We start from the raw sequence: 13,083 nt of genomic DNA on the forward strand, positions 1-13,083 counted from the left end.
CCATTTTGGAAGCTCCCACCACTCAGATGAAATTCTCTGCAGGGAGACTGGAAATAGGAATTCTTTGTGCTCAGCACGGACCCGGGGCCCAGGCTCTCCACCTCCTATGGTCCTGAGCGTTCATGTTCAAGGCACCTCGGACACATGTCAGGCTTATCCCATCTAGGGTTGCCGACGGCTCCACCCTAAGTGAGGTCCAGAGAAGGGTCCCAGGTGGGGACTCACAAGTACCTGTCGTAGAACCCCCTTCCCCCCCAAATCTTGGTAGCTCATGTATTCCAGTCCATCTCCAGTTTTTAGGGGGCTCAGTAAGTTGCAGTGACTCATGGACCCTGAGTCAGGAAGCAGCCGCCATCTTGAGCACTGCTGACCGCCCAACTAGAGGAAAAGAAAGCTACCCAGGAGTCCTGGATCTACAATTAAATGCTCCAACCAGAAGTGATCTGTCGCTTCTGCATGTCACTCATTGGCCGGAATGACTCACACGGCTCCACCCAACTGGTGGGGGAGAGGAAGTGCCCTCCTACTTGAGCCTGGTCCTGGGTATTCTAAGTACCACTTCCCACTGCCTCCAGCCATTACAGGATAAAGCGCGAGTCTATGTGCATCGCATACATAAGACTTTCTGAGACCCGTCTCCTCCCAATGTTCATTCTTGAAATAAGCAGATGATTTGGCTATACTGGGCCCCACGATCTGTGCCTCAAAACTCTTAGTTGAGCTGAGAAGTGACCATCTCCTGTAGATGGAGTCAAGCTTTCCTGAAAGCCAGTGCCAATGGGGCCCATTTCACTCCTATAAAGGAGTTAATTAGTTAAGTGTGTGGCCCTTTAGAGGAGTTGGGGACCATAGGAGTCTGTCTTATGCCCCTAAAATTTCCTCAAGCTTTCTACGGCTCCCTTACTCGCTTACACTCCTGCACCCACACTGTTTCCTTGCTGCTCCTCCAGCAGCCCAGGCTTGCACACACCGCAGGGCCTTTGCACTGTGCTTTTCTCTGTCTGCCGGACACCCTCTCTCCAGAGCTCCCTGTGAACCCCATGCTTTCCCCCCCACATCCATGCTCTTTGACTTGTTGCCAGTGTGCATCTTTGGGAGACAAGTGTTAAAGATGGTGGAGCCCCAGGGGTGCCTGGACGGCTCGGTCAGTGGAGCGTGCGGCTCTTGATCTCAGGGTCATGAGTTTGAACCCCACATGGGGTGTGGAGATTATTTAAAATTTTTCAAAAATTGAAAAAAAGATGGTGGAGTCATAAAATGAGGATTCAGGGACATGGATTCCGAGATCTTCACTTGGAGGAGATGCTCCTCTGATCAGGAATTTATAGGAGCAAGAATTAACCATCTATTGGGCCAAACCACCAAGGTTTGGGACTTAGCTGTCAATGACCCTGACAGCACCCTAGTAAATGAGCCTGCTCACATTCAGGGGTGAAACGTTTGCAAGCCCACCTGTCCACGCATTGGAAGCCATGTCCTCTGATCAGTCTTCTCAGAGATAAAAACAATCATTTGTTCTCCCTCAGACACCTACATTTGTCTTTCAGTGTATTCTGAATTTGGATGAGGGCAGAAGATATTGCTTATTAAGACTCCTAAAAGCCATGGGGAGAGTGGGTGGCTCAAGAGCTGAGCATCTGACTCTGGATTTTGGCTCAGGTCATGATCCCAGAGTCGTGGGATCAAGTCCTGCATTGATCCATACTCAGCATGGAGCCTGCTTAGGATTCTCTCTCTCCCTCCCTCTGCTACCCTCCTGCTTGCACACTCTGTCTCTTAAAAAAAAAAAAAAAAAAAAAGACTCCTAAAAAAACCAACAAACCAACAACAGTTAAGGCCTGAATAATACCACTTGTGGTAATGATGAGGAGGGAAGCATAGGTCCAAGACCTCTCAAAGGACAGTGATGTGATCACACAATTGTTTTCTAGATAAAAGAGCAAACTGAAGTATTAAAAAATTTTTTTGAATGTTTTCTAATTTATTTTTGAATAATAAATATATCCGTCAGAGCAACGGCTAACATTCTTCACATTCCTTTTTTTAAAAATATTTTTATTTATTTCTAGGAGAGAGAGAGAGAGAGAGACAGCGTGATCAGGGGAGGGTCAGAGAGAGAGGGAGTCACAGACTGAAACAGACTCCAGGCTCCGAGCTGGCAGTCAGCACAGAGCCAGACGCGGGGCTCGAACCCACGAACCGTGAGATCATGACCTAAGTGAAAGTCGGACGCTTAACCGACTAAGCCACCCAGCCGCCCCTCATTCTTCACATTCTTAACAGAGCAGTGGTTCCACATTCTTAGCCACCAGGGCTTCTGATTTGAAAGCCTTGCCCCCCACCCCCGACTTGCTTCAATCTATCTTTGATCCAGAAATGCTCTAATTACCCATCTCAGCTACATTCATTAGTGATGGTGATCAGAGGTAAGGAAAGATGGAAACAGGAAATGATTCCCTTTCATACAGGCCACGGGTACTAACAAGCTCTGATGGCTTGACGTAGAGATCTCACCTCTTTGGGGCTTTCAACCCTATAGTCGCACCCTGAAACATCACCCAGACGCTACTCTAAGTAACTGCATGTTTGATCTTCCTCCCGTGAGGAGGGCCATATATACTGAGAGCTCTGAGATGAATTCCTCCTAGAAAATAGAGCTTTCAAGCTACATGAAGCTTGGGCCCAAAAACCATGACTGGTAAAAACCAACCACTTTGCCCATAGACTTTATCGTCACATGATCATATAAGGTGTAGTGTTATGTTATAATATTTTTTCATGCTGTAATGTTTCATATGGTATTTTACTTGCTTGTTATCTACCTTATAAGAGTTGAAACTCGCTGAGGGCAGGGATCTGGTATTGTCCCCTTAGATATTCTCAGTATCTATGTGAGTGTAACAGTAAGTTTTCATAATGTTTTTGGAATGAATATGTGAGTGATCTGTTTAATATCCAAAACCAAGGCATTAAAGAAAAGAGTCTGAATTCAAAAAAGTCTGGATGGTTAAAGTGAAAAATAGGAGACTAGTTAAGTATGCTTTATCCCATATATAAATTATGGGATATCCGTGTTATGGATTGTGGGATCATTTAGAGTATGTTAGGTTGAATGTAACAGAAAATGTAATTAATACTGACCGGGTGAAGGGATCACTGGAGGCAGTCATTCATCATCTTGCAAAATCTGTGGTAACATGGGCCTCCGGTTGGGTTTGGATCAGGGGCTTGATGATTTCTTTTTTTTAATTTTTTAATGTTTTAATTTTATTTCTGAGAGCGAGAGACATCATGAGCAGGGCAGGGTCAGAGAGAGATGGAGATACAGAATCCGAAACAGGCTCCAGGCTCTGAGCTGTCAGCACAGAGCCGGATGTGGGGCTCAAACCCATGAACCATGAGATCATGACCTGAGCTGAAGTCGGACGCTTAACCGACTGAGCCGCCCAGGCGCCCCAGGGGCTTGATGATTTCATCAAGCACAAGGTTTCCTTTCAGTTTGTCTGCTCCGTCTCCTATGGCAGCAGCTAGAAACAAAAGATGGCTTCTAATTCCATGACCACAAGATGGCTGCCTGATCACAAGATGGCTGCCAAGGCTTCAGCAGTTATAACTCTTCAGTCACGTTCAAAGGAGAAGATAGAGGGGCACCTGGGGCTCAGTCAGTTAGGTGTCGGCCTTTGGCTCAGGTCACGATCTCACCGATCGTGAGTTTGAACCCCACATTAGGCTCTGTGCTGACAGCACGGAGCCTGCTTGGGATTCTCTCCTCTCTCTCTGCCCCTACCCTACTTGCTCTCTCTCTCTCAAAATGAATAAACTTAAAAAAAAATTGTTTTTAAAGATTAGGCAAATTAAAAAAAAAAAAAAGAGGGAGATAGAGAATTCCTCTTCCAGATGTCCCAGAAAATCTAGCCTCTTATTAGCTTAGCTCGAGCCATGTGCCCATCCTTAACCTAAGAATTATAGCCAGGAGATTGGCTCATGTGGATTAATCTGGGTCTATGCTACATGCCCATTTCTAGTGCTGAGTAAGCTCGTAATATACATGGGCTATGTGGGGCAAATGTGGTGACCAGAATAAAAATTTAAGCACTTTCCAAAGAAAACGGAACAAAGATGTGATCTATTTTCTATGGTTACATGATTATATTTATGTAAAACAAAACAAAACAAAAAACCCAAAAGACCCCACACTATTTTCTATGGTCACGCACATATTGGTGTAAATACATACTAAGAATTCTGGAAGATCCACGGCAAACTTACAGTAGTGGTTACTTCTGTGGAGGGTCCCGAGATTGGGAATTGTAGTTTAGGGCTATTTTAAATTTACCTAGAAAAAATGACCCTCAATCAGAGGCAAGTCCGCCTTCCGGGGGCCATTAGGCAATGTCTCCAGACGTTTTTGGTTGTCCAAAGGAGGCTGGGAGAGGGGAAAAGTGCTACTGGCAACTGATGGGTGGTGGCCAGGGATGCTGCTTGACATTCAGAGCCCAGAGCAGACTTCAAACCAAGAGATATCTAGCCTAAAATGCTAATAGGGCCGACATCGAGAAACCCTGGTCTAGAACATTATAAGTTTTTTTTTTTTAAATGTTTCATTTATTTCTAGGAGAGAGAGAGACAGTGTGAGCAGGGGAGGGTCAGAGAGAGAGGGAGTCACAGACTGAAACAGGCTCCAGGCTCTGAGCTGGCAGTCAGCACAGAGCCTGATGCGGGGCTCGAACCCACAAACCGCGAGATCATGACCTAAGCGAAAGTCGGATGCCTAACCGACTAAGCCACCCAGGCGCCCCATAGAACATTCTAAGTTTTATAAGGGGATGGGATTCAAGTATTACTTGCAGAGTTAAAAGTTGATTTCTTTTCAAAAGGCTGTAGTGGATACTGTGATGTGCTGTCCACATAGGGACCGGTCCTCACTCCCCCAGCTGCCGGGAGCTGCTGATGACTCACATTTCTAGTGAATTCTTCAGAAATTGCCCCTCACTAAAGGAAGCCGCTCTAAGATTGAGTCTACATCAAGAGCATTCCGTATCCTTGAGAAGCCTCAGCACTCTTTTTTTTTTTTTTTTAAATATTTTTATTTATTTCTAGGAGAGAGAGAGAGAGACAGCGTGAGCAGGGGAGGGTCAGAGAGAGAGGGAGTCACAGACTCTGAAACAGGCTCCAGGCTCTGAGCTGGCAGTCAGCACAGAGCCTGACGCGGGGCTCGAACCCACAAACTGCGAGATCATGAGCTAAGCGAAAGTCGGACGCTTAACCGACTAAGCCACCCAGGCGCCCCGAGAAGCCTCAGCACTCTTGACCCTGTGGGACAGGACTTGCTCATTGTGGGGGCCGCCCTGGGCACCGCAGGATGCTTAGCAGCATGGTGGCCTCTCCCATCGGACGCCCACTAGTACCCCTTCTCCAGCAGCAACAACCAAAATGTCTCCAGACATCGCCAAGTGTTCTCTGGGGGCAAAATTGGCCCCCCCTCCCTGCATTAATAACCAATGCCTGGTTGGAGCGCCCGGGTGGCTCAGTCGGTTGAGCGTCCGACTTCAGCTCAGGTCATGATCTCATGGGCCGTGGGTTTGAGCCCTGTGTCCGGCTCTGTGCTGACAGCTCAGAGTCCCAAGCCTGCTTTAGAGTCTCTGTCTTCCTCTCTCTCTCTGCCCCTCCCCCACGTGTGCTCTCTCTCAAAAATAAAAAAAAAATAAACATAAAAAAACAAAAGAGAAAGAAACCAAAGCCTGGTTGATGCAGAGATGCAAAGGCCCGGCCCCCAGCCTCACTTTAGAACATCTCTGAGGGTCTCCCCAGCTTCATGGCCCCGCGGGGGACTGACTGAGGCCTTCACTGCAACTGTCTCATAATTGAGTTTCTCCCTCCGCACCCCCTTGCCCCCCTCACCCCTTCACGGCTGTTAAGCACTTCCCAGCAAAGGGTCTATCTGCAAATCTCCCTCCCAGAAACTGCTCTGGGACAACAGATCCAGGGCTGAGATCAAGGCACAGGGGGCTTAAGTGACTCGTGGAAGGAACAGGTTAGAGGTGGCTGTAAGACCACAGCACATCTCCTTATTCCGGAAATGCTCGGGAGCATTAAACTTCACGACCTTCTTCTTAACATTGGGCTCTGCTGACACCACAGTGAGCCTGCCTTTCCCGTCCCCGCTGCGACCCCGTGTGTGTTTCGAGAACTGAAGGAGCAGAACCAAAATGCCTACAATGGGAAACCTGATGGTGTTAACTTGATTCCTTTTTCTTTATGGCTCCTAAGCTGCATACCTTACAGAAGCATTTGTCTGTGAGCTCTTTCAACTAGTTGATGGGCAGCAGGTCCAGACATGTAGATATTTCAACCTCAAGTAATTAACATGACTGCTGAAAGGCCGTCTGTCTGGAAAACTTTTTCCTTTGGGTAAAAATATGGATGTGAGATAAAAGACCCATGTGAACATCGTGGTTGTGACAAGGTCATTCCTCGGTGGGAGCATCCATTTCTTTTTTTCTTTTATTTATTTTTCTTTTTAAAAAACTTTTTAATGTTTGTTTTTGAGAGAGAGAGAGAGAGCACAAGTGGGGGAGGGGCAGAGAGAGAGAGGGAGACACAGAATCTGAAGCAGGCTCCAGGCTCTGAGCTGTCAGCACAGAGCCTGACGCAGGGCTCGAACCCACACACTGTGAGATCATGACCTGAGCCGAAGTCGGATGCTTAACCCACTGAGCCACCCAGGAGCCCTGGGGAGCATCCATTTCTAACAAGTTATACAGTTAGAAGTTAGAAGGCCGTGGTCTGCTGTGAGAGCTCTTACTATAGCAATAATTAATGCAAATAATGTACATTAGTTTAATCATTATATAATATATACTAATAATAAACATTAATTGAGCCATTGCTATATATCCCAGGCACATGGTTTTTAAAAACTATTTGTTTATTTTTGAGAGAGAGATACACATCGTGCAAGCAGGGGAGGGGCAGAGAGAGAGGGAGACACAGGATCCAAAACAGGGTCCAGGCTCTGAGCTGTCGGCACAGAGCCCCATGTGGGGACTGAACCCATGAACTGCGAGAACATGACCTGAGCCAAAGTCAGACGCTTAACCGACTGAATCACCCAGGTGCCCCTGTCAGGAACATGTTTTGCATATGCATATACATATTTCTGTATTCTATTTTCATATGTCATTAAATATACTACATACTGTACTGTATTAGTATGTATTTTGCATACTATATGTAATACTTATATAATATGACATGTTATGTATCATGTCTCTGTAAGAGAGGTATTATTGTCTTGCCCACTGGCTGCTGAGGAACCTGAGGCACAGAGAGGTTAAGTAACTTGCCCAAATTCCCACAGCTCTTAGGTGATAGAGCGTCTCCAGCCTGCATGACTGCTTGTAACTTTCAAAAGTTATGGTTCAAAAAAAAAAAGGAAGCTACGGTCCCAACTTGGAGCACATTCATTCAGTTCAATGTTGGGAAGAGAAAAACAAACAAACAAACAAACAAACAAACACCTGTCTTCCTCCCTTCCTCCTAGCATATAGTAAGTAAGTCTTCAAAAAATAACAAAAGTAACTAAATCGGATGGTCTTTGTGTTAAACGGGTATGTTCTACTGGTCAGCTGGGTTCATTTAAGGAACCCATATAAATGCTGAAAATGTATTGCTGTTCATCGTATCTGCAAAGGAAAATATAGTTATGGATCAGTGATAGATTTTCGAGCATTGAAGTTGGCAACTTTTTGTAACACCTAACTATGTTATTCAACTACCGATACTGCAAGTTTCTCCCAGTCATGCGTGATGTGCAAAAAGTAGGGGAGTTGATCGATTACTTACCGTGTTCAACACACTCTGCACAGCATGGCTCTGTTGAAAAACTGGATGTGACTTTGTCACTCCTCCCTGGAGGCAGAAACGCTGCCTTGGGTTTTGTATTGGTTTGTTTTTGCTCTGCTGCTGATGGCCAGGATCTGATCAAGTTGAACTTCCTGTAGAATAATTCACAGAAAAGCTATTTATGGCTTCGTAATCTTCCTGATCTGAACTAGCAGCTTAGGGTAAAGGAAGAGTGTGGAGGAAGTGGAGCATAAAAAAAATGAAAGAAAAGAAAGAAAGAAAGAAGGAAAGAAGGAAGGAAGGAAAGAAAGAAAGAAAGGAAGGAAGGAAGGAAGGAAGGAAGGAAGGAAGGAAGGAAGGAAGGAAGAAAAGAAAAGAAAAGAAAAGCCCAGGGTGATGGCTAGCTTAGACGTCCTTTAAAGGAAGAAAGTGCTCAAAATCATAGGCTGAATAGTATATTGTATTTGGTATCAGTTATTTTATTTTATTTGTTAAATGTTTATTTATTTGGAGAGAGAGAGACAGTGTGCTAGCAGGGGAGGGGCAGAGAGAGAGAGAGAGAAGGAGAGAATTCCAAGCAGGCTCCACTGTGTCGGTTCAGAGCCTGATGCAGGGCCCAGTCTCATGACCCTGGGATCATGACGTGAACCAAAATCAAGAATTGGATGCTTAACAGACTGAGCCACCCAGGCACCACAATGTCACATATTTTATTTTATTATACTTTATTATTTTATTAAGTTTATTTCTTTATTTTGAGAGAAGAGAGAGAGAACACAAGCAGGGGAGGGACAGAGAGATGGAAAGTGAGAATCCCAAGCAGAGTCTAGAATGTCAGTGCAGAGTTCAAGGTGGGACTCAAATCACAGACCATGAGATCATGACCTGAGCTGAAACCCAGAGTCAGACACTTAACTGACTGAGCCACCCGGCGCCCCATGATGTCACATATTTTAAAATCTAAGAGAGGAAGTTAAAAAACAAAACAACACATAGTTCTGAGATGGAAAACTTCCTCCCTCCCTTTTAAGTTTATTCACGAAGTTTAGCAGAGTGGCCTGGAGTTTGATTGCCTGTGTCCAAATCCTACCTCTGCCTCTTCCAGTGTACCTGTGAAGGGTTCCCTGAACTAATACATGTAAAGGGCTTAGAAAAGTGCCTGGCTCTTAGGAAACACTCACAAATGTTATATAATTTTATGATAAATAATAATTTTAGCAATCATTGTTTTACGAGGATACTTCTTCTCACATTTCACTTCAATTTATCAAATATAGGCTTAGTTCCTTCTAAGTGCCCAACCTTGCTTTCCATTGGATAAAACTCAGTTGTGGATAACATCAGGCTACATACTGTGCTTGGGGTTGAATCTGCTGGAGCCGCCATTTTCTTTTAATGCTTATTTTTGAGAGAGAGAGAGAGAATGTGAGCTGGGGAAAGGCAGAGGGAGAGAGACAGAGGATCTGAAGTGGGCTCCATGATGACAGCAGTGAGCCTGATGTGGGGCTTGAACTTATGAACTGCGAGATCATGACCTGAGCCAAAGTCAGACACTCAAACAAGTGAGCACTCAGGCACCCCGGAGCTGCCATTTCCTTTTTTTTTTTTTTTTTTTACAAATAATTTATTGTCAGATTGGTTTCCATATAACACCCAGTGCTCATCCCCACGAGTGCCCTCCTCCATGCCCATCTCCCCCTTCCTCCCGACATCCATCAGTCCTCAGTTTGTTTCTCAGCATTCAAGAGTCTCTCATGGTTTGCCTCTCTCCCTTTCCCCCACCATTTTCCCTTCTTCTCCCCCTTGTTCCTCCGTCAAGTTCCTCCTAATCCTCCTATATGTGCAAACATGTGATATTTGTCCTTCTCTGCCTGACTTATTTCGCTCAGCATAACACCCTCAAGGTCCATCCACGTTGCTAAACATGGTCAGATTTCATTCCTTCTCATTGCCATGGAGTATTCCATCGTATAGATAAACCACATCTTCTTGATCCATTCGTCCGTTGATGGACACTTAGGCTCTTTCCATGTTTTGGCTATTGTTGAGAGTGCTGCTGTGAACACTGGGGTCCATGTCCGGAGCTGCCATTTTCATTTGAGTTGTATGTTGGGCTGGGAATGCAAATAGGCCTGGGGCATGAAGATTGTGAACAAGCAGATGAGTCTATGCTATCTAAATAGTGATGAGTCTGATTAACATGGTTCTTTTGTAATGTAAAACGTACGCAGATACCAAATTTACTACTTTACTGGATTGAATAGTGTCCCTCAAAATTCATGTACACTTGGGACCTAAGAATGTGACTTTATCTGGAAATGGGGTGTTTGCATACCTTAGGAAGTTAAAACGAGGTTGTAGTGGATGAGGGTGGGCCCTAAATGCAATTTGTAAGAAGAGAGTAATTTGGACAGAGAGGCACAGACACACAGAGGCGAAGGTCACATGAAGCTGGAGACAGATTGGAGGGATCTACAAATCAAGGAATAATAAGGATCGCCAGCACCAACCCGAGGCTAGTGGTGGCCAGGAAGGATTCTTTCTTGGAGACTTTTATTTTTTTTATTTTTTAAAAATATTTTTATTTATTTCTAGGAGAGAGAGAGAGAGACAGCATGAACAGGGGAGGGTCAGAGAGAGGGAGATACAGAATCTGAAGCAGGCACCAGGCTCTGAGCTAGCTGTCAGCACAGAGCCTGACATGGGGCTTAAACCCATGATCCATGAGATCATGACCTGAGCCAAAGTCAGACGCTTAACTGACTGAGCCACTCAGGTGCCCCCAAAATTTAAATTTAAAAAAGTGAACAAGTTGGGGCACCTGCCGGCTCAGTGTGGCACATGAGACCCCTGGTTGTGAGTCCAGCCCCATGTTGGGCATAGAGTTTATTTTAAATAAATAAATACTAAAAAAATGAAAAAGTGAACAAATTCCTTTCACTAGCACATATATTCTTTGTGCAACCAGTGAGCTAAGGATAGGTTTTGATTAAAAAAAATTTTTTTTTTAATGCTTTTATTCATTTGTGTGTGAGAGAGAGAGAGACAGCGTGAGCAGTGGAGGGTCAGAGAGAGAGGAAGATACAGAATCTGAAGCAGGCTCCAGGCTCTGAGCTATTTGTTGGTATAGAGCCTGACACAGGGACTCAAACCCACAAACTGAGAGATCATGACCTGAGCCGAAGTGGGAGGCTTAACCGACTGAGCCACCCAAGCACCCCAGGTTCTTAGTTTTAAATGCTTGGGGAAAAAATTGAAAAAATAATTTTTTGACACATGAAAATTATATAAAATTCAAATTTCAATGTCCACCATCAAAAATGAATTGAAAGTCAGCGACACTCATTCCTTTGTGTTTTGGGCCGAAAAATGGCAGAGTTGAGATACAGAGGAAGAGGACCCACAAAAGCCTAAAATATTCATCTGGCCCTTTGCATAAACAGTTTTTAGGTCCCTGTTCTAAAGAACAAAGTCATCATTTGCATGCTTGTAGAAATAGAAGGGGCTCTTTAATATTAAATGACCATCCCATGAGGACTACTTCTTCTTCTTTTTTTTAAGTAAACCCTACACCCACCGTGGGGCTTAAGCTCACCACCCAGAGATCAAAAGTCCCCTGCTCTACCAACTGAGCCAGCCAGCTGTCGCCCCTGAGGACTTTCAAAAATTAAACAGCTCACGAAACTCAAAAAAAACCTGAGAATTTTCTTGCTTCATTTTCCTTTTTTTTTTTAATGTTTATTTATTTTTGAGAGACAGAGAGAGAGAGAGACAAAGCAGGAGCAGAGAGGGGCAGAAAGAGGGAGACACAGAATCCAAAGCAGCCTCCAGGCTCCTAGCTGTCAGCACAGAGCCCGACACGGGGCTTGAACCCATGAACCGCAGGATCGAGATCGTGGCCTGAGCCGAAGCGCCTAACCAGCTGAGCCACCCAGGTGCCCCTTTTCTTACTTCATCTTTTTTTTTTTTTTAATGTTTTATTTATTTCTAGGAGAGAGAGAGAGAGACAGCGTGAGCAGGGGAGGGTCAGAGAGAGAGGGAGTCACAGACTGAAACAGGCTCCAGGCTCTGAGCTGGCAGTCAGCACAGAGCCCGACGCGGGGCTCGAACCCACGAACCGCGAGATCATGACCTAAGCGAAAGTCGGACGTTTAACCGACTAAGCCACCCAGGCGCCCCTTTTCTTACTTCATCTTAAAGAACATTAGACAAGCCAGAGCTTCTGTAAACTTTCATAAGACATTTATCTACTGTCTGGGTCTCCCCTTGTCTACGCCAGTGAGGCCGTCGGGATGAGAACAGACCCCAACCCCCTTCCCTTTATATCTTATTGAAAATTCAACCTATTTGGTTAACAAAAAACCAAAGTGACCTAGAACTACATTTAGCCTTAACTAAGACTAAATCAAACCTTTCCGGTTTTGCTGTTTTGATGATGGGAAGAGCACTTTATCACCAATAAAACAGGTATAAAAAGATAACCTGATTTCCTGAAAGTTCAGTTTATGAGAGAAAAGAGACTCATGTAAAAAGTTAGGTCATAATAATACTGTCAATAGCTGCATTTTTCAAACTTTTGGACAACGATCCATAGTAAAACAGAAATGTTTTCCTGTGACCCAGCACACACGGGTTTACACACATGCTGAAATAAAAGTACTGGTTTTAACGTGTGTCATTTAGTGTATTCTGGTATTTTCTATGTCACTCCATCATTTTCTTTAAAAGATTTTATTTATTGGGGTGCCTGAGTGGCTCAGTCAGTTAAGCATCCGACTTCAGCTCAGGACATGATTTCAGGGTTCTTGAGTTCGAGTCCCGCATCGGATGCTGTGCTGACAGCATAGAACCTGCTTCAGATCCTCTGCCCTGCTCTCTCTCTGCCCCTTCCCTGCTTGTGCTCTCTTTCTCTCAAAAATAAATAAACATTAAAAAATATTTTATTTATCTATTTATTTATTTCTTTAAAGATTTCTTTATTTAAGCAATCTCTACACCCAACATGTGGTTGGTCAAACTCACAACCCCCAGATCAAGATGAGCCAGCCAGCCCCCCCTCCCCCTGCCACTATTATTTTCTATTCCATGTTGGTCTAGTCTAGTCTGCTTATAAATAAAATAGTAGTCATGACCCAGAAAGTTAATTTTATAACCTACTAACGTATTGAAAGCTGAGATTTGAAAAACACTGGTATATATTCTTTAGTATCATGGTCAAGGAGAATGATCCCAGAAACT

General features: G+C 44.5%; 1 long non-coding RNA gene across 1 annotated transcript in view; it reads left to right on the forward strand.

The window, feature by feature from the left end:
• The first annotated feature begins 2,344 nt into the window (after window positions 1-2,344).
• Window positions 2,345-13,083, forward strand: part of LOC120243316 — a 29,913-nt gene continuing 19,174 nt past the window's right edge. Inside the window, exon 1 of the long non-coding RNA XR_005531270.1 lies at window positions 2,345-2,426. This is a non-coding gene — a long non-coding RNA (uncharacterized LOC120243316). The remainder of the gene's footprint in view (window positions 2,427-13,083) is intronic.

The sequence above is a fragment of the Hyaena hyaena genome, unplaced genomic scaffold (assembly GCF_003009895.1).
Source record: "Hyaena hyaena isolate Hyena2069 unplaced genomic scaffold, ASM300989v1 scaffold_335, whole genome shotgun sequence".
Classification (NCBI taxonomy): domain Eukaryota; kingdom Metazoa; phylum Chordata; class Mammalia; order Carnivora; family Hyaenidae; genus Hyaena; species Hyaena hyaena.